At 38.5% G+C, this 21,493-nt stretch overlaps 1 protein-coding gene across 4 annotated transcripts in view; it reads right to left on the bottom strand.

Annotated features, from left to right (window-relative positions):
- Positions 1-21,493, bottom strand: part of PRR16 (proline rich 16) — a 169,169-nt gene that overhangs the window by 118,699 nt on the left and 28,977 nt on the right. Inside the window, exon 2 of one of the 4 annotated variants that reach the window (XR_004961698.1) lies at positions 7,207-7,657. The exons of the other annotated variants lie outside the window; for them this stretch is intronic. The gene's annotated coding sequence lies outside the window, so the exon portion shown is untranslated. Of the gene's footprint in view, positions 1-7,206; positions 7,658-21,493 lie in introns of those variants that run through there. 4 annotated transcript variants of the gene reach the window in all.

Below are 21,493 nucleotides of genomic sequence, written 5' to 3'. Positions count from 1 at the left end.
CAGAGGCACTCACTCTACCCGTGCCAGGCAGGCAGGATGCTCACTGTGGCACGGAGGGAGGAGCTAGGCACCCTATTACTATTAAGGCTTCTGTACACATTTTCTATCTGACGTTTATCTAAAACAACATTCACTAAGCAACCTAACTTGGGTTTTCTTTTCATCATTTAAGAAAGGGTTCTATGGAACATCAGTGGATTTCCATTCACTTCTTCGTGATGTTTCCACACTGGGCACAAGTACAGGGAACAGGTCATTTCCATTCTGCTTTCACTTCCAGGCGACTGTGTTCTTCTGAAAGAAGAAGTGAAATGAGCATCCCTCCTCAGTGCCTTGGATGTGCTTTGTCTCCCTTCTGCTCGAGTGGCCCCACCATCTGAGAACATGCACACAAGAAAAGACAACCCTGTCTGACCTCTTTGCAGAAAGTTCAGGCAGATGTAGAAAGAGAAAGGATGCTCAGAAACCAGGGAACCATGGTACACTCCCGAGATTTTCTTTCCAATTGCACTCTACATCTAAATATGCTCAGAAACTATTACAGCTATACTTTTCACTTTATGACTCAACATTAGCTGGCGGCTACTCAAACAGTTATTTGTAAACACATTAATTTGATGAGACTCTCTCAAGGCTCTTTTGCTTCCTTAATCCTTTAAGACCTGGGTCAGCAAACTACAGTCCGTGAGCCAAATCCAGCTGTCCACCTGTTTCTGTATAGCCCATCAACTAACAATGGCTTTTTAAATAAGAATTATGGCATTTTATTTATTTTTTAATAATTTTTTTATTAATTTATTTTTGTTACAGATGTTTCTCCTTTTTTTCCCCATTGACACCCTCCTCCCCATCCCCCCTACCCCATACCCGGCTTTGTTGTCCGTGTCCATTGGTTATGTGTACATGCATATAAGTTCTGTGGTTTATCTCTTTCCTCCCCCAACCACCCCCTCTTCTGAGGGTTGTCAGTCTGTACCCTACTTCCATGTCTCTGGGTCTACCCAATTCCTCAGACTGTTATGTTCATTATATTCCACAAATAAATGTGATCATGTGATACTTGTCTTTCTCTGCTTGGCTCATTTTGCTTAGGATAATACTTTCCAGGTCCCTCCACGTCGTCTCAAAGGGTAAGAGATCTTTCTTACAGCTTCATAGTACTCCATTGTGTATAAGTAACATGGCTTTTTTATCCATTCGTCTACTGATGGACACGGGCTGTTTCCAGATCTTAGCTATTGTATATAGTGCTGCTATAAAAGTGGGGGTACATATATTCTTTCTGATTGGTGTTTCAGGCTTCTTAGGGTATATTCCTAGAAGTAGGATCACTGGATCAAATGGCAATTCAATTTTTAATTTTTTGAGGTAACACCATAGTGTTTTCCATAGTGGCTGCACCAGTCTGCATTCCCACCAGCAGTGTACTAGAGTCCCCTTTTCTCCACACCCTCGCCAACACTTGTTGTTTGATGATTTGTTGATGGCGGCCATTCTGACAGGTGTGAGGTGATACTTCATTCTACAATGGTTTTAACAGCAAATGTTAGTAATCTATTTCAGGACTGGGAACAATAACTTTGAACCAAGATTAAGGAAAATGTCCCCCTCCTCCAAAAAAAGAATTCAATTATCAGTAGATTTGTATTACAAAAATATGTACTCAATTATTATTGTACTTAAAATTTCATCACTAAAAATTTGTGGAAATGTATGTGTTATACAGGCATGTACATTATATTGTTGATTTTGACTCTCAGCCCACAGAGTTTAAAATAGCTACTATCTGGCCCTTCACACAAAAGGTTTGCTGATCCCTGCTTTATGGAAATACAACTGGAGATGTTCCGTGAAATTCAAAAGAAAATCTCCACAGCAGTTTAATTAAGGCAAGAATTCTAGAATTTTTGCATCATATGTTTTCCAGATTAAACACACACACACATACTCACGTATTTGTTTTCCTGCTTGTAATAATGCATATTAAACATATTTTGTAAGTGGTAACTCCTCTATCTTCATTTTCTTCCTAAAACAGGTTTGCCATTTTCATATCAGCACTCAATACTAGCATCAATTCAATGCTTTCTAATTATTAGGCTTAATGCACTTTACAAACCCTAGGAGGTAGGCATTATTCCTGTTTAAAGATGATGAAATGGCTGGGCCAGTGTGGCTTAGTGAATTGAGTGTCATCCCATGGACTGTGGGGTCCTGGTTTGACGCCAGGTCAGGGCACATGCCTGGGTTGCAGGATTGATCCCCAATAGGGGGCGTGCAGGAGGCAGCCACTTGATGTTTCTCACATTGATGTTTCTCTCTGTCCTTTCCTCTCTCTATTAAAAAAAAAATTTCAATACAAATTTTTACAGTTATAAAGATGATGAAATGGAGGCTCAGAAAGACTAACTAGCTTATCTAAGACACAGAGCTAGCATTGAGGCACAGCTTCCCTTGACTGAGCTGGAGTTCCTAATCACAATAATGTACTGTTCGTTTCCACTGCTGTTTACCCTTCTGACAATTTCCTTTAACTATCTTCAGCTTCCATTTGTCCTAAATGTAGCAATTCTTCAATTCGGTTCCCTCTGCTCTCCATCCACCCCCACCCACAATGCAGAAGTGGTCTCACTGAAATGGAGACTTAGAAGTGCAGTAAAAGCTATGTACCAATGCTAATTTGAACTTCTTGTACCCTGATCTTGTTAAAATCACAAAGTCCAGCAGGGAATCCTGAATAAAGGCAGGGATATGAGCCAGAACTAAAAATGAGCTGTGGCTGCCAAATCAAGGCTTGACTAACCTTCCTGAAATTAGGAGTTTTGATCAAGAAAGCTGGAGGAAGTAGGGTGACTTACTGCATCTTCCACTTGGGTAGTAACCTATATAGACTTTAACCTGGGGAACCATTATCTATCAGGGTGAAGACCTATACAGAATTACAGGAAATGCAAATTAGTTGATCAGAAAAGGCAAAGCTTTAGCAGTAGATAAACCTACATTGTCAATCCACTTCCACAACAAACTCACTGTGTGATATTGGCATCATTTCATACAACCAGGATAATTTTTTTGTGTTTTGTTTTTTTAGTTAATCCTCACCCAAGGATTTTTTTTTCCATTTATTTTTAGATAGAATGGAAAGGAGGGAAGGAGGGGTAGAGAGAAAGAGCGAGAGAAAGAAACATCAATGTGATAGAAACACATCTACTGGTTGCTTCCTGCATGACCCCGACCAGGGCCAGGGATCAAACCTGCAACCCAGGTACGTGCCCTTGACTGGGAATCAAACCCACAATACTTCGGTCCATAGGCCAATACTCTAATTGCTGAGCCAAACTGACCTGGCCTAACCAGGATTTGAGATTTTTTTAATTATTACTAAAGTTTCTTCCAACTCTACTTTCATGATCCTAGGTCTCTAAAATACGTATGTTATACACAGTGACACAATCTAGAGAAGAACACTATCTGCGTAGTGGCCCAATATGATCAAATTATTCTGATATTGGCTAATCAGATCACAATTTATTGATTCTCTTCAATAGCTCATCTAAAATAGTTAAGATAGTCCTGCTATCACTGAAAACCTAGATATAGTCTGGAAATGCTTGAAAACTCTTAGATATTATTTCATTTGTTACTTTGCTGTGATTTTATTGAAATCAGAACGTTCCAGATTTTAAGGATGTGATTTAACCAACTATTGCATTTATGCTCTATATTATGCTATGACTTCCAATCTCTGTTAGAGAGCAGAGTTGGTACAGGTGGCTATATTTCCAAAGATGTTCCCAATCCTGGGCTTGCCACGTGCACAGTAAGTGCACTGTGAGATGAATAAGTGAGGGAGGGCTGGAATAATTCATGCTAGTTCTTGGATCTGTCACCTGAGGAAAAATATATAAGGCAGGGTGTATTCCCAAAGTCAAAAAAGGAAAGAAATGGTATATAATCATAATTAAATAAGCATACATGCTTTTGGAAGATATACAAATCTGAAAACAGGTGTACGAATGGACTTAGGAATAACAACAAGGGATGGAGGTGGCCTGATCTATGTTCTCGTTGGAAAAGGCAATTCGGCCTGGGACCTGGTGTATAAAGGGGACAAAGTTTTCAAGCCTCACATTAATAATGAAAAGGTGACCATAAGATGAGACCTTCATTATCCAGGTCCACCAAGTCTCTGGGAGTTATACAACATTCCTTCACACCTCATACCCTGGATGACCTTCCCTCTCAGCACAGAAAGATTAGGTCTGAGATGGTAGACCTGACTGTCCTTCAGCCTCTTTACCGGCCAAGAATGAATTAAGTCTGATCCCTTTTCAGATCTAGCTTTATCTGTTATGTTATTGCATAAGGAAATGCTTGTCTGAAAAATGTTGTTTCTTCTTTTTAAACACTTGGAATTATTTAAACAGGGAGTAAAACTTACCATTACCTAATAACTAAGTCTTGTCTCATTAAAAAAAAAATGTTATGCTCAACATCTATTGCACCAACTTGACCATTTGAACTGCACAGTTAGTCTTCTACAAGGCTTATTTTTCAAGGTGTACTAATGACTTATAAACACTGACATGATCTATAGCTGCTTCCTGTGTGTCCATTTTGTCTCCATTATTTGTGGGTTCAGATTAGGCAAGATAACAGCCCTCACAAATACCTAACAGAATTTTCTAACCAGTAGTTACTAAAAATAATGCAATATTGATGTTGCTGCTAAAGAAAAATCGTGTGTTCTTGAATTAGGTCACAATTGAATATTCATAGTGGCCCGTGGAACTGAATAGTTTGATGCAAAACATCTACTTAATAAGTGTATTTATTTATAATCAGCCATGTTCCAGAAATAATTTAAGGCAGCATATAAAAATTCTTAAAATACAGGAAGAGTACATAAATTAAAAGGGGAAATTAAAAAGAAAAATGGCGGAGTGACATTTTGTATTTGATTTGCTAAGTTTAAGTCTGGATATGTATGGGTGACCAGGAAGAAACAAGGAGATATAATAGGGCGATGTCATTAGCTTGACTCATTAAGCTTGCAAAGAGAGGACAGTATGGTGAATTTGTAGTCAATCTGATTTAGTATATTTAAATACATAATGGAGACCTTTCACATTTATATATCACTTGTCAGTATACAAAGCATGTTTAATACATTCATTTTCTTATCTCAGGAAATCTGTATTGGAAATGAGGACACAGTCTCATAAGAAAGAGTTCCTTGCCATGACAAGTGCCTTCTGTAGGCTGTAACACTGAATATTTTCAAGAAGACTTATCAACTGATAAAGCAGAATTAGAGGACCTATTATAAGAAATCTCCACATGACCCTGCTGACAGATGTATGTCTGTATTATCATATCTTTAAGGTATCCCTTTCAATGTTAGGTTGAACCATATGGAATTGCCATTTTGTAAGTCAAAAATGTTTTTAAACATCAGCCATTTCAAATGTTTATCCTCATAGTCTGGATATAAATGAAAATGAAACGTGATGTGGTTCTTCTGAAGTATCAAAATTTGTTCACCCTTGCTTAATTGTATAGCTTGTACAACTGCAATGTTGTATCTTTACTAAGCAAGAACTATAAACAAAGACACACTACTAATTAAACACACTAAGATTCTTTCTCAGAACAGTGATTCAGCTACAACAAATTCTGGATTCTCATATGGTGTTTTCTGTAGGAATTTTTATGGGGCAGATATTGAAAACTATTTCACAGAGAAAGATACAGAGTTTGGACACAGAAGTCAGCCTAACTGCTAGAATCCTGATTCAAACTTGTTGTATGGCACTGGGCAGGTTGCATAAATGTATGTCTCCGTTTCCTCATCTGTAAACTGAAAATAATGCTATTACTTTCTCTAACAATGAATGCTACATAACTGAGCACTTCTCTTTCTGTTTTGCTACTGGAAAACTCAGAGCCAAGTATGAAACTCAGCTTCAGAAACCATTTGACCCTTGTGGTCTACATATTAATAATATCCTTTCCTCTGGCTTTCAGTTATGACTTCTTCATATTTCCCTTGGCTTTAATTATCTATTTCTTCTTTAGTATACTCTTATGAGATAGTGCTTTTATTATTACCTCCGATCTTTTATGGTACAAACTTGGTTAAAAAATAATAAATGAATACACAAATAATACACACTCACTCTGGAAATGTTCACTGGGGCTGATTTCTACCAGGAAATATATGTTAGGTTAACTTTAAAATAATATAAATCCAAGCATTATAAAGCACTGACTGTAGGGTGCAATAATTATAATGAATTATGAAGCCCTCAGGGGGAAAAAAAAAACAGATTTCAATTGAGAATAAATACTGAATTACAAAATATCAATTAATAAACTTTATATTCAATAAATATTGTTACAAATTAAAGTTAAAAGGAATTAAAAGATATAGAGAGAATAAACCAAATTTACTGACATCAATACTATAGGCATAATATTCCCAAATACTAATAAATACAAATAAATGTATTGTACTTATTTGTGGGGTAGCAAATTCATATATGCAAATCAAAGCAGCATTTGCCCTATTAATAAAAGCATATTCATAATAACATTGATTAAATAATGCACCTAATACTATATATTGTAATAATTATTCCATTGCAATATATCAATTCTAGAGGCAATTACACCTAAAACATTCTATATATTTTATGACACCACATATAATGATTAGATCAAAACCATAAATAAATATAATGATAAGGTGCATTATTTTCTAGAAACACACGCTAAGAAGTCCACCTCTATAAGAAACAAATAAATGAAACACTTAAAAGAAAATTATTCCCTATGAGGTTCATGTTCTATGATTCTAAATTAAGTCAAAGGGCAGATAACAGGCTCAGTTATACCACAAAAATGAGTCCCACAATGATAGGCAGACTGTGATCTGTGATTCCAGTCACTTGTATATGTATTAGAAACAAAAAGCACATATTCCATTAGAGCTAAATAGCAACAACAGCAATAATTAATCCAGAAATCTTTAAGATAAAAAAAAAATTACAGTACTAAATGTATGTTCTTTCTGATTATTCTAAGAAAAAGTGAATGACCTCAGTCAAGACACATTTTAGATAAGACCTTAACATACTTTGAAGACAAAATGAAGACTCATTTGATAACCTATCAGTCCTGTTTTCTCTGTCCTTAAATTAATTTCTTATTTATTGCATTTCTTTTTCCTTCCCCTCATGATAAATGTTATAATTTAATTCTGGATGCTGCCTACATTCTCCCTTTGGAACAGAGGTCTAATATCCCCAGATGCCAGAAGTATTGCCTGCTGGCAGGTTACCTCCAAGTCTCTTCCAACAATTGTCCTGAGCTCAAGGGAGCTGTCTCATCCAAGGTAACACTCGCTCCTGGGGTCACCCCCTACCCAAGGTCAGGTTGAAACAGAGTACAAAGGCCTTTGCTTCAGATCAGACAGATCAACTTCAGAGCTTCCACCAGAACTGGCTGAGCCCACTGGTGCAACTACAGCCCAGTCCAACTTCCCCCTCTGCCTAATTCTGCTTTCCTTATTCTCTCAGAGGTGTTTCCAGAGGCAAGTCCTCATTAGCCTCTTGCAGACAAATCTCTATCACTTTGAGGAACATGACCTATAATACTGTAAAGAAACAAAACATCATGTTTGCTATCATTTAATTTAAAAGAAATTGTAATCAGCACAATCATTAAGAATTTTTGCCAGGAAGAGAGAAAACTCCGAGTGGAAATTACGAGCCTCAGATTTTCAAAGAATTGCCATTTTCACCTAGACATTTTATAGTATACGACTAATTTTCAAGTGGGAACACATATGTGGCAACACACAAAAGATGTTCAAATGAGGAGAACAAGAAAATGCAATGAAAATCTCACCCAATCAAAAGAGAACCAATGTTAATGCACTGTGAGTAGTAAAATACTAGATGTTTCTGTTCTTGTTAACATACTGAACCAACAGGACCTGAGTGCTGTGTGCAGGGCTTCTCTTGGCCTGGGTTCTTGCAGGAGTGGGGAACCTTTTTTCTGCCAAGGGCCATTTGGATATTTATAACCTCATTTGTGGGCCATACAAAATTATCTACTTAAATATTAGCCTGCTATATTTGGTCAGGCTAATTTGGTGAGGCGTGTAATTTTAGCTGGTATTGATTTTTCGGGTCTTCTACAGCCCACAGGCCAGATGTTCCCCACCCCTGGATGATGTCGTCGACTAACAAGGGCCTTTTTGTCTTGCTTCCTTTTTATTCTAATTTTGCTATAATTTCAGAAACAGAGTCAAACTCTGAGGGCAAAATTCTAATAAAATATTATACATAATCATATGAAAACAGAAAAATTTGATTCTACTCTTTCATAAGCTTATGGTGCCTCTATACCTGTAATGTTTTTTCACAGTAATAATTTCAGGATTACTTAGAAAGACTCAGAGAAGAACAACAGAGGGATTAGTTTAGGGATGTATCCATTGAAGAGCGAACTAAAACAATGAGGTCTCTTCAGTATAAAAAGGGAATGTTGAAAATGAGATAATCAAGTGTTAAAAATTATACATAAAATGCATTACTCTCCAGCCACTCCTCAGCATGTCAAACCCCCTAATATGCCACCCCCCTCTAATGTCTGTATTCTCTTTTTTCATTGGATCATACCCTATAACATTCAAAGGCTCTAGTATCTCAGACCATTCATCTTAAAAGACTCCTTTCAGCTTCTAAAAAAGAGTTATAATTACATCCTGTATCTATATTCTCCACTACTATCTATAACAACCTACTCAAATCTGACTGCCAATTCCACTTCCCAAAGAATCTGCTTCAGTTGTAGTGACTAGTGACCACAATGGTACCGAAAACATTGTTTACTTTCATCCTCACCTTACTTCACTTTTCAGCAGCAACTGCACATCCCTATCCATTTGTGAAGTGTTCTGCTTTTGTTTTCTGTGACACCACACTCTCATGAGTTTCTCCCTAACATGCTGGCTGCTCCTTTTCTTTCAGGTCACCTCATTCATACATTTACTTGTTCGTTCGTCCATTCATTCATTCGTTGGGCAGGGTGGAGTCTGGAGATACAGTAGTGAGCAAAACCAGATTGATCCTGCTTTCAAAGAGTCCTTTATACCCGCTCCAGTTCTACTTTATAATTCTTCCCCAATATCGTTATGTTGCTGCAGGTAAACTTTCTTTCTAGTCCTTCAAATATGCAAAAGTTTTCCTATCTCAAAACAAAGTTTTGCCCTGCCCGGGGGGCTCAGTTGATTGGAGCATCCTCCTGTACACCAAAAGGTGGTGGGTTCTATTCCCGGTCAGGGTGCATATAGGAGGCAACAGATCGATGTTTATCTCTCAATGTCTCTCTCTCTCTCTAAAAAATCAATTAAAAAAACAAAAAACAAAAAAAACCTTAAAGTTCTGCCCAGGTAGTCCATCCCTAAAACAGCTTCCAAGTCAGCTCCTCAGAGAAACTTGCTTGGTGTTCCTCTCTCAATCAGCATATCTTCTTACTTCACTGCATCCAACTCTTCTCTCTCTTAAAAGCCCAGTAAATTTTTCTCTTTAAAATAAGTGAGACCAAAAACAAAACAAAACAAACAGCTGCTGTTTCACTGTTGGTGTAAGAGATGGTTTAGGTGAGAAATACAAATAGTTTCCTAAGTGATTTAAGTTTGTAAATGAAATAATCATAATTAACTTATGCTAAAATTGATCTCACGAAAGACAACTAAACTTTTTAATATCACCTATGAGGTCATACACACCCAAGAACAGACAAGAGTCAAACCTAGGTAATATGACTCCAGATCCTATAGCTCAATAGGGCTATTCATCCTTCGCTGTATGGACACAGCATTTCCCAGCCAAGATACCCTGTTCCAACTGCAAGCATACCAATGCATTATACAGAATCTCAGAACTTCAGAGCTAAGTAAGTTCTTGTAGATCTCATAGAGGGCACACCTAGGAAGTTCAAGCACAGAGCAGTGACAGTTAAGATACCGACTCTCTCATAAGAGAGATCAGACATTACTTCACACCAGCCCTTCACTTTGGAAATAAAGAATGACTGAGACAGATACAATGCCAACTTACACCTAGGAACATTCTTCTATTGCCTACAAAGTATTATGAACCATGAATTCTGGAGGACCTCTTTAAAAAGAGAGCAATCTCTCAAAATTTTAGCTACTCTTTGAAAGAAAGGCAATCTGCCCTGGCTGATTGGACCATCGGCCTGCAGGCCAGAGAGTCCTGGGTTCAGTTCCCGCTTGGGGCATGTACCAAAAAAAAAAAAAAAAAAAAAAGAAAGAAAAGAAAGAAAGAAAAAGAAAGGCAATCTATGAAATTACTATTTTTAATACCCCGAAGATTTCCCGGGGTATTTTTGCACCATGGAAAAGTTATTTTTCTCTCCATTTATGTTTTATATATAAAGAAAACTACATATATATTTTCTATGGGTCCCACTAATATATATTTAAAGTATTTTTAAAGGGTCAAAGGACAAACCAAAGTCTTAAGAGTCTTAAATCTTAAGAGTGTTTGAGGGGTAGAGAGAGAGCAGGAAGGGGAGACTGACACTGTCTATGGCGGATGTTAGAGCAGGTTTCTGCTTCAACCGTCATGTTCTCATTTCTCTTAAAGGTAAATGAATTGAATCATGCGCTGTTTATGCAAGGCTAATAAATTTAATTAAACATCAAAATTAATGTTTTAAAATGAGAAAAAGTAGGTTCCCCAAGAAGTTTCACATCACACAAATCATCCTCAGTATGTTCTCTGTCATAACACTTTTCTCCCAGACTTTTCCAACAGAGCGGTACAAAAGTATCCGCTGCCAAAGCTTTCTTTCCACCAGTTTTTCACTCTGACTCAGGGAAACCCCAAGGAAGCCTTCTCTTTGGGCTGCGTTTATCGCAGGAGGATTTCTCACAGAATGTGCTAACAATAGAAATTGTTCTTGGTTAAGATACAGACCCAGCAGGATGCTCAAACTGCCATGGGCCACTCCGCGGCCCTGCCCGCCGCAGCCGGCTGGTGGGCACCACAGGAGCCACATGGAGAATGCTAAAATGGGAACGAAAGCAGCGGGTTCTCAAGCCACCAGCTTCCCTCGCCATGTCCAATATCAATGGAATGTCAACAACCCGTGGCTGTATACCAAAGAGTATTTAAATATATTCTGCCGATTTCTTTTTTTACTTCTTTGATTGGTGTCTGAAATAAAAGCAGTTTGGAAAAAAAGAATATGTAAAAAGAACAAGCATCCACACAGACCATACTTTGCTCAGCTGAATCACTATTCTGTAGACACTAAGGTTATGATTGGATGGTTTTGAGATGCAATGTAAATGCCTTATAATTACCAATGTATGTGTATTCCTCCTGGAGATAATATCAAGAGTAGACTTTGTTTCTTCTTTAGAACATAAAAGTTCTTAGATTTGAACTGTAATATAGAGCCAATATAGGGACACAACTGTACAAACAACAACAACAACCTATCAGGAAAGTGAAAATCACCAACCAGAAAATCTTCAATAAGGAGAAAACACCATCAATTCAAATGTGAGAGATGTCACCTAGCTGGTGTGGCTCAGTGGACAGAGCATCATCCTATGGACTGAGAGGTCCCTGTTGGATTCCTGGTCAGGGCACATGCCTAGATTTCAGGTTCGATTCCCAGTGAGGGCACGCAGGAGGCTGCCAATTGATATTTCTTTCTCACATCGATGTTTCTATCTCTCTCTCCCTTCCTCTCTCCCTGAAGGATCAATAAAAACATATTTAAAAATAAATAAATTTGAGAGATGTTTTAGGTTTCTTGAACAAAAGATCTTTGAAGAAAGAAATGTTATCAACATTACATGTGCAGAAATACCTCCAAACTGAGTAAAAACAATATAATCTCAAACCATATAAATGCTATGAAGGCAATAAATGTGGGATCTTTGCATAAACTCCAATCCACACAAGGCACACTGTATTTCCCTTTCCAGGGTGAACTTTCTATAACATAGTTGCTTAAAATTCATTGTGAGAAATGTGTTATACATATTTTGTAAATTAATATGCACACATGTGCAGATTGTGTAAAAGACTGATACAAGATGCTATTAATCTAAGTTTTGAAATCAGTGACTGGATAAAGATTAAAACAAGAAACAGTGATTAGTAGGAAGCATATACTTGATGCTGTTTAACCCAAGAAATTTCCAAATAAGGTGCCACCCCTGGCTATATTATACAAAATTCCTGTTATCTATTTCATCATCAGTATTATCAATCACATATCAATTTTTCATTGATTTACAAAAGAGATTATTTGAAAAAGGCACTTCAGTTGAAAATGGGATGGACATTTAACACGTTCTCTCTATTTAAAGAAAGAGAATGTTAACATGAACATTAAGTAGTCCCTCGAAGATATTATGGAACAGTAGATATACACACACACACACACCCCGTTGGCAGTTAAAGAAAATGCATTGATATCCTTTTAACACAAATTTTGTAAGAAGTTTGAATTTCATACAGAAATGAATTGAACCCTTGGATTTACTGACTGCCCAAGCACTCTAGATGCCATTTGCCATAGTGCATTGAGAATCAGTGAATCATTAGGCTGGAAATGACATCTCAGCATCAACCTTTCATCATTCATTTATACAATTAATTGAACACCTACTATATGCCAGGCAAAATGCTAAATGCTGGGCACATGATCATAAATGAAACAGAAGTTATCTCTAACCTTATAAGTCTGGTTAATTAAATAAAACCACAAATAAGTATGCAAGTGCAAATTATGACATTTCTATGAAAAGGGAGCACACAGTGATACAATATAGACTATAGGGATGAGCAGGACACAGGCAGCAATCAGTGACTGAAGATGAGGGGAAGTGAGGCGAAGAGGAGAAGGAACAGAACTCCAGGCAGCGGAAACTTGTGGGAAGGCCCTGAACCCTGAAAGTATGAGGTATGGGAGAATTGGAAGCATGTCAGCATGGCTAGAGCATAATGAGCAAAGGAAAGAGAGTTCTGAGAAGAGTTTGGAAAGGTAGGCAACAAGATATGCTCATCATGAGAAATCTGTATTTGAGGTTCATCAGGACATGATTGGAAGGATATAAGCAGAATGACTTGATCTTAGTCTGAAGCAGGCTGTTCAGAGAGTCTGAGTAGAAAAAAACACCTCAATATCACCCTAAGTTTTTTCTCTGTGGCCAGAAACCAACCTCCTGTAGATGAAATTCGCCCATCCCTTCCAAGCATCTAGGAAGAACGGCCAGAAGCCAAGTGTCCCAGAAGAAGGAATCTCCATATACTAAGTTCCACCAGAGACACCCCAGCTTTACTGCTGTTCTCATGATTGCTGACTTTTTCAGCTAACTACAGAACCACAGCCAGGCAATTGTGAGGGTCTATGCATTTCATCCCCTGGCGGCCTTAAAACCCCGATGCTCTCAAAGCTCAAGAGAAATGGAAAGTTATGTTTAGGACAGTCAGACACAGTGGATGCAGAAGGGAAGGGGATGTGTCTGTGAACACTGTCACTGCCTGGGGAAGAGGCAGGGAAGGTCAATGGAAGGGGATCCCAGAACACCAGGAGATTCTGGGTAGAGCTGGAAGCCCACAAAGCTGATGAGCAAATGCCTGGATCTCGGGCAGTGTGGAAACCCGGCTTAACTGTAGAGGGCCTCCTCATTCCCTGTTCTCCTTGCATCAGACATGAATATGACACACTAACTTTGTATCGAGTCTCTGTCTAAATTCCAGGTCTCAAGATAAAAAGGAAATCTCTAGGTGTTGCAATCTGGGGATCATGCTAAGTAGAATTCATCTATCTTAGTGGTTGTCAAATCCCCCCTCACCAACATCCAGCATATCCTATCTTCTTCATCTGTGTCGACAAACGAATCTGCAGCCTAAGAAAAAGTCTTATAAAAGTTTGTTTGAGCCAAAGTGATGACAGTTGCCAGAAAGCAAAATCTCAACAAATTGTAAAAACACTCTGGAAAATGTCAGTTTTTGCAGCTCATTTTATACATTATAATCAAATGAGGAGATATAAGGAGGGTTACACATAATTCACTGGTGACAGGTTAGAGGGTGGGAGAAAGCAAAGTGGGGAAATCTCTGAGATTGGATAAAAAGCAAAATTGAGAGACGCATACTTCTTTTACATTGGTGGGCATAGGACAGTTAACATTTCCAGCACACAGATATGGTGTTCGGGAAACAAGATAACAACTGAGGGTTCTGTGGTCTAGTGCTCTGGCACCGGCGGCTGCGTCTTACGGGTCCTGGAAAAGAAGATGATTCTGACATTTCAAAGGTATGTTATTTTAGATGCACAAAGACAATAGATGATTTCAAAGGTAAAGGCTGACCTTTGTCAAGGAAGCTACAGGCTTAGGACCTGACTACCCACCACGAACTGCTTTTAGTTAGTAACTTTTACATTCAGACCACCTGGTGTGGTGACTTTGGTCTCCGGGTTTGTAAGGACCACCATGTGGGCCTCCCCTGAGCTTGTCAGGTTTAGTATGTGGCCCTTTTTCATCCACACCTGCCATGTATAAGGCTACTTTTGATAGTTTAAAAAAAAAACACCAAAAAAAAAAAAACACAGCAGCATCATACCATGTCTGACATCCAATATGTGGGTACAGATGGCATTTCATGGGACATGATGCCTTTCTACAAATGATAGGAAGTGCAGAATAATCCCTCAAAGATAACAGGCTCTATTGCACAATGATAAGCATGCCAGAGAGTAATTTTTCATCTTAGCAATTTCAACTGAGGAGCAGTTTCAACTGTCAAGACCCATCCATTCCTCATGTTTCTATTATAAACTGTATTCTAACATACATTACTAAGCTCCTATGTAACACATTGAATGCTATTATTTAGTATTTAAGTAGCTTTCTGAGAACACAAAGTGTTCTGCCAATCATGAATACTTTGCTCACAATGCCACCTCTTTGGAGGCAGGCATAAACCATTCTCTCACTTTAACAGTTGAGAAACAAATACTAAGTCAGAGTCAGGTAATGACATAACAGTTTAAACAACAAGCCCAGCTAAAATAAAACATGTATTTACCCAGTTTGGGCCATTCTACCTTAATAATCGTTTAACCCTTCATGGATCAGCTTTTTTTTTGAAACTTTCTGTTTGGCTAGTAGAAACTTTACTGATGCACTAGAGCAAACATGTACATGTAGAGGACCGCATAATGAATAGAAAACCCATCATCCACACCAGAAGCCCAATATGTCAAGCTGGAAAAATATTCTAATAAAAAAGTCTTGATATGCCACTATGGATTACATATTAATCAATGTTCATACAAATTCCAATGAAGAAATTTATTCACTCACTGTTAGTAAAGTTTCTTGTTGAACAAAGTAAGAGTTGAACTAACTGTCTTGATCGTTACCTGACAACTTCCGTTTACATGAATTTCCTTCTCTAACTCAAATACTATAGGGCAAAACTCGGGCAAAAATTCAACAGTCACCCTGGCTGGTTTGGCTCCGTGGTTAGAGCGTTGGCCTGCTGTCCAGGGAGACCCAGGTTCAGTTCCTGCTAAGGGCATGTACCTCGGTTGCAGTTTGTCCCCAACCCTGTCGTGCCGGTGGCAACCACTCAATGCGTCCCTTTCACATTGATGTCTCTCTCTCTCTCTCTCCCCCCCCTTCCTCCCTCCCTTCCTGCCACTCTATCTGAACAAAAAATGAAAAAATGTCTTAGGGTGAGGATAAAAAAAATAATATTCAACAGCCATCAATAGACTAAAATTGATAGCCTCCTCTTTTCAAATATAAATCCCCTCATCCCAAAATAATGCCTAGATACAACTACATTTAACTATGATGAATGACAAGAGGAATTATCAATAGGTAGAGAAGCCCTGAAAGATGGAGTAGGGCACTTTAAAGCCATTATTCCCTGTACCCCGTTCTGAGAAAAACAGAGCCTGGGCAACCCAGCTCACTGTCCTATGTGTGACCACACCCAGTGGAAAAATTCCTGTACCCTAGAATGATTCGCCACCCATCTTCCGGTAGTCTCAGCCAGTCTTTTACTCTCACACGATACCAAAAGCATATGGCTGTAAACAGCCTACAGATGGATGCAGGCAACTCAGCGGAAGCCAAGCAGAGAATCTGGCCTGCAGACACATGATGACACCATCGTGGGCCTGTGCTGCTCATAAACCGTGTGAGTTAGAGTATTTACAAGATGAATACAAGAAACACAAAACACGTGAATGTAAAAGACAAGGATTTACTGAGCTACTGCATTTTACCAGCTAATTAGAAACTCACTATTAGAGTCACAGCTAACATAAACATAAGACAGGGCTCTACACTCTAAAGCAACAGCCTTTTCTAGAGGATGCAAGGCCCATCAGCATGTATTTTCAAATGTACAGATGTTATTTGACTAAGCAAATTATCATCACCACCCAACCCCACACAATGGAAGTTACAGGTTATATAGCAAAAAAGCACAAAATAGTAAGTATTTAAATTCAGACAATGATAGGCCTAGTATCTCTCACCGCATTATGTTTTAACTTATTCATTTGCAACATTTATATACTTAACATATTCACTGTATGATAAGGCAGTTCATAATCATATAATAACTTTGTCCCCAAACAAATGTTTTCAAACCTAAGATGATTCTCATATGTGGGAAAAACAGCTAAAGTGCAAAAGTAAAGTGTTTGCAGAGGGCTGTTACCCACATAAGGCACCATCAAGTAAAGACTGATTTTACAAGTATATTCCACACATTTTAAACAAGCCTGAGCCTACAAATATAAGAATTTAATGATATAGAGATGGATAATATCATTATTCTAAAGCCTTTCCTTTCGACTGTAATTTCTAAAGCGAGCGAGACTTCCTGAATTATCATCTGTCTGAGGAAGCTGATTTTTCATATTGTAGCAGACAGCTATTGAAGAGGAAAAATTGTCATTACTCTCCGCACACCCTCCTTTAAGTTATTATAAACAGTTAAACACTGTATTCAACTGCACATTAAAAAAAGAACCAAATAACACTTCTCTCAGCACACAGGATTTACATAATAGAAAGCCCGAGTTTAAGCAGTCTGGGGATGATGCAACAAGTCCAGATGTCACCTTCTCAGTGTGCTGGGTTTCATCCTCATGGTCACACAAGGGCAGCAGTGTCTCTGGGCACCACATCCCTAATCCAGGAAGCAGGGAGGAGAGGAAAGGAGAACCAGTAGCTGCAGCTATGTCCACTCCTTTTAAAAGCTTTCCTACAAGTACTACTGATGATTTTTATTTAGATGGCACTGACTTAACTGCATCACATTTCAGTAAAAGAAGCTGAAGAGGGTAGTATTTAGTGAGCACCTGAGTGGGCCAACCGGACTCTGACATGAAGGGAGAAAGAGGGAATCACAGTGAGTGGGCAACCACAGTGTCTGCCACAGTTCGAATGCTTGTGTCTGGTCGATTCTGTGTGCAAACCCAAGGCACACTTCAGGAAGTCTCTGAAAAACAGAATCAGTTTATAGTGATTCTGTTTTTAATCCTCACCTGAGGATATGTTTATTCATTTTAGAGAAAAGGGGAGGGAGGAGAGAGAGAGAGAGAAAGAAAAATCACCGTGAGAGAGAAACATTGATTGGTTACCTCCCTTTACATGCCCCAACCAGGGAATCTAACCCACAATCCGAGCATGTGCACTGATTGGGAATCGAACCCACAACCTCCCAGGGCACAACCAACTGAGCCACTGGCAATGATGGCTGTCCTCAAAACCTCCAAGCTCAGACTGCCATGTGTAATACTCCAGAATGACTCTGAAACACTGCTAAGTGTTGTGCTTTTCCCTTTCCCCACCATGATCCACTCTTCAAATCCCAAAGGATGGTTATGAAAGAGCTGCAAGCTTTAGGGCATGAAGGTAAAAGACTGGCAATGAAGAGGAAGAAGAGGAGAGAAAAGGAGTCCTGGCTGCACACAGGCCCAGTGCTAGGCAGATCACGCCTTCATTTCCTGGAAGCAGGACCTAATTCATGCGAGAGGGGGCGCCATCCCCATTTACAGAGGAGAAGACAGAAGCACAACACTCCTCACTCAGTAAACTGACCAAAGTCAGACATCTTAAATTATTCAAACCTAGAACTCTCTAACTTCTAAGTTCAAATTACATCGTAAAACAAACTTGAGCTTATAGTTGCTAGTAAGAAAAAAAAAAAAGGCATTTTTAATTAAAATATATCAAATAAAACAAAATGAGATAATAACCATGACCAAATTGTTGCTTACCCTCTTTAGGCTTCATATACACAGACTATGCCTACTTCCTGTCAATCTAACGATTTACTGTGTTGTCTCCGTAACTGATATGGACGGGCATGTTAATCCTGAGCAAATCATACTTTTCTGTAAGGTGATCAAACTAAATTATTGAGGTATGTCACCTGTTGTACATGCAGTCACACATTTGCCATTTTTTCTAACTACCAAGTTTCTCAAATCAAGAAACATTGCTCATAATTAGGAATGATCACTGAAAAGTTTGTTTTATAATTTAAGTAAATATTTTCTGGACATATGTCATCCAGACATGAAGGATTAAAATATTTTCACGTCCATTTTAGCTTTGGCAGAATCGGTGTACATAACATATAAAGTCTGTAGAGATGATAAGTCTCTACATTTAAGGTTATAAATGTGGAGTATTATGTTGCGTAGAAGTGCATGTGTGATATACTATGGGGAGTGGGTGTTTTTATATATGTAGTTTCTTCAGAGTTTCTGGATATAGTCTCAAAAATAAAAATAGGCTTATTCTTTGAGACAAATCATTCAATGACCAGAATGACCATGGAGTAGCTATCTGGCTAGATTTAAAAATCAAGAGGTTCCTCATTTGGATTTCTTTAGTCTGGTGAGACCACTGACAGAAAGTTGAAATGAGTGAAATATCAGATACTGAATTACTCCCCCAAAGTCATCAAAGTTGCCTTGCCTTCTGTTGGGTCCAGAAAGCTAAAATATTCCCCATCCCAGCCTCCGTTCTGGTCTTAAGGCTCAATTGTGGTTCAGTGAGATGAGAACAGATGGGAAAACTTTTTTTTTTTTTTAAAGAATCTAACAGCTGGCAAGCTCTTCTTAGCACTCTTTAGCCTTTTTCTTTCTTTCCACTGATTATTTTAGAGAGTAGAAGAGAGGGAGGGAAGTGGGGGGGGGGGGGCAAAGAGAGAGACACAAAGAGAGAAACATTGATTGGTTGCCTCCTACACACGCCCTGACTGGCCTGGGATGGAACCTGCAAATGTGCCCTTGAGCAGGAATCAAAACCTTGACCCTTCAGTGCATAGGCCGACACTCTAACCACTGAACTACACTGGCTAGGGTGCTTTAGCCTTTTGTTCTCCCTCTTTCTGCCTGGAGACTGATGTGATGCTGGAGGTGCAGCATTCATCTTGCCACCATAAGGGAAAAGCCACATGACACAGAGGAACAGAAACGCAGAAGATGCAGGAGTGCTGATGACACTGTGAATCTATTGCTTTAGCCTTGTACTGTCTGCCTCTGAACTTGTTACATAAGAGAAATCACCACCATCAATTTAAGCCACCAATAGTTAGTTTTACTATAATTCGTACCTGGAAAGTTGTCCTAACTTGCACAATCCAAGTCAGTTTACACCACATATGTATTCATTGAACATCAGGTTATATCACTGATAGAAAATTTGTAAACATTACTTAGAAATATCTAATCAAAGTATATTTAATGTGTTTTAATTTTCATCTACAGGGATTTTTTTGTGTGTAAAATAAGATTATATTTGTCTTTTTCTTATAAGATGGAATAAAGATAGAAGGAGTTGTAACTAAAATATAAAAGCTAATTTTTAGCAAAATTCCAAATTGAAGCAAAGACACAAAGGTGGTAACTCAAAGGTAATTCACATGAAAATACCCTACAGTCTCTGTACAGTATATATATTTGTCTATTTCTTCAGTGATTTTTAAAGTATCACTTCTGAGAAAGCAGTACAGTCGTCCCTCACCACTTCACGCTTCGACTTTCGTGGCTTCATTTGATCACGGTTTTTTCAAATATATTCATTAAAAAGTTGATCGAGCTCTGGCTGATTTGGCTCAGTGGTTAGAGCATTGGCCTGTGGTCCAGAGAGACCTGGGTTCGGTTCCTGCTAAGGGCACGTACCTTGGTTGCAGTTTGTCCCCAGCCCTGGTTGGGTCGTGCAGGAGGCTGCCACTCGATGTGTCCCTTTCACATCAATGTTTCTCTCTCTCTCTTTCTCTTCTGCTCTCTCCCTCCCACTCTATCTGAACAAAAAATGAAAAAATGTCCTCGGGTGAGGATAAAAAAAAAAAAAAAGTTGATCGAGACAGTGAAAATGATACAGTGCATGCTTGGCTGTCTGAGTCAATTAATTATATACCCCTGTATTACAATTACAATTAAAATTACTGGACGTATGGGCTGTAGGCCTATGTATTTGAGCACCCCAGAAATCGTCAACACCAGGTGCAAACGCTGGAATCTGGAACTGATTAACCGCGATAAACAAGGGACAACTGTATTTTTTTTCTTCATTGATATTTAGAGAGAGAGAGAGTAAAGGAGAGGGAGAGAGAGATAGAAACATCTATGAGAGAGAATAGCGAATGGCTGCCTCCTGCATGCCCACTGGAAATCAGGCCCACAACCTGGGCATGTGACCCAACTGGGAATTGAACCGGCAACCTTTTGATGCATGATTCAACATTCAACTACTGAGCCACACTGGCTGGACAGAAAGCAGTATTTTTACGTTCTCAATGCAAAGGAAATTTTATTCTTTGTCATATAATATGAGTTCACAAGTAAATGTTACAAAACAAGATATATTTTATGCAGAAAAAAGAAAAATATATATTTTATGTATATTACACACATAAACATACTTTCAAAAAAAGTAGTAAGTTTAAAAAGGAGATATCAATTTAAAGTACATATGACAAATAATTCAGAGACAATTTTATGTTGTACAGCTTTTCAGATTACTCAAAGAAAAAAGACAGCAGAAGGCTGCAACCTGTCTAAATCTTTATTCTGTAGCAATATGTTGTAAAAGAAAGCTGGAAAATTCCATGCCACATTTTTTTCGTTAAAATAATTAACACACAACTGCCAAATGTATGTAACCTTCATCATCCAGTGATGGATGATAGTCTGATCATTCTTATGATGAATAATCTCAAAGCAAATTTTGAGAGCCATGTTTTAAAATTTCAACTTCAGCTCCTCAAGCACTCTTCATCTGGTAAATGGGGCACAAAGGAGCCCATCTGGGAAATCTACGGTAGACATCTGCCCAAGCAGGAGGTAAAAGTCATATTCAGACATGTTTAAAGTAACCAACTTTCTGTTG

This window comes from Molossus molossus, unplaced genomic scaffold, assembly GCF_014108415.1.
Source record: "Molossus molossus isolate mMolMol1 unplaced genomic scaffold, mMolMol1.p scaffold_m16_p_3, whole genome shotgun sequence".
NCBI classification, from domain to species: Eukaryota; Metazoa; Chordata; class Mammalia; order Chiroptera; family Molossidae; genus Molossus; species Molossus molossus.
Note: the sequence above shows the minus strand (reverse complement) of the source record. Positions and strands in the feature narration are given on the sequence as shown.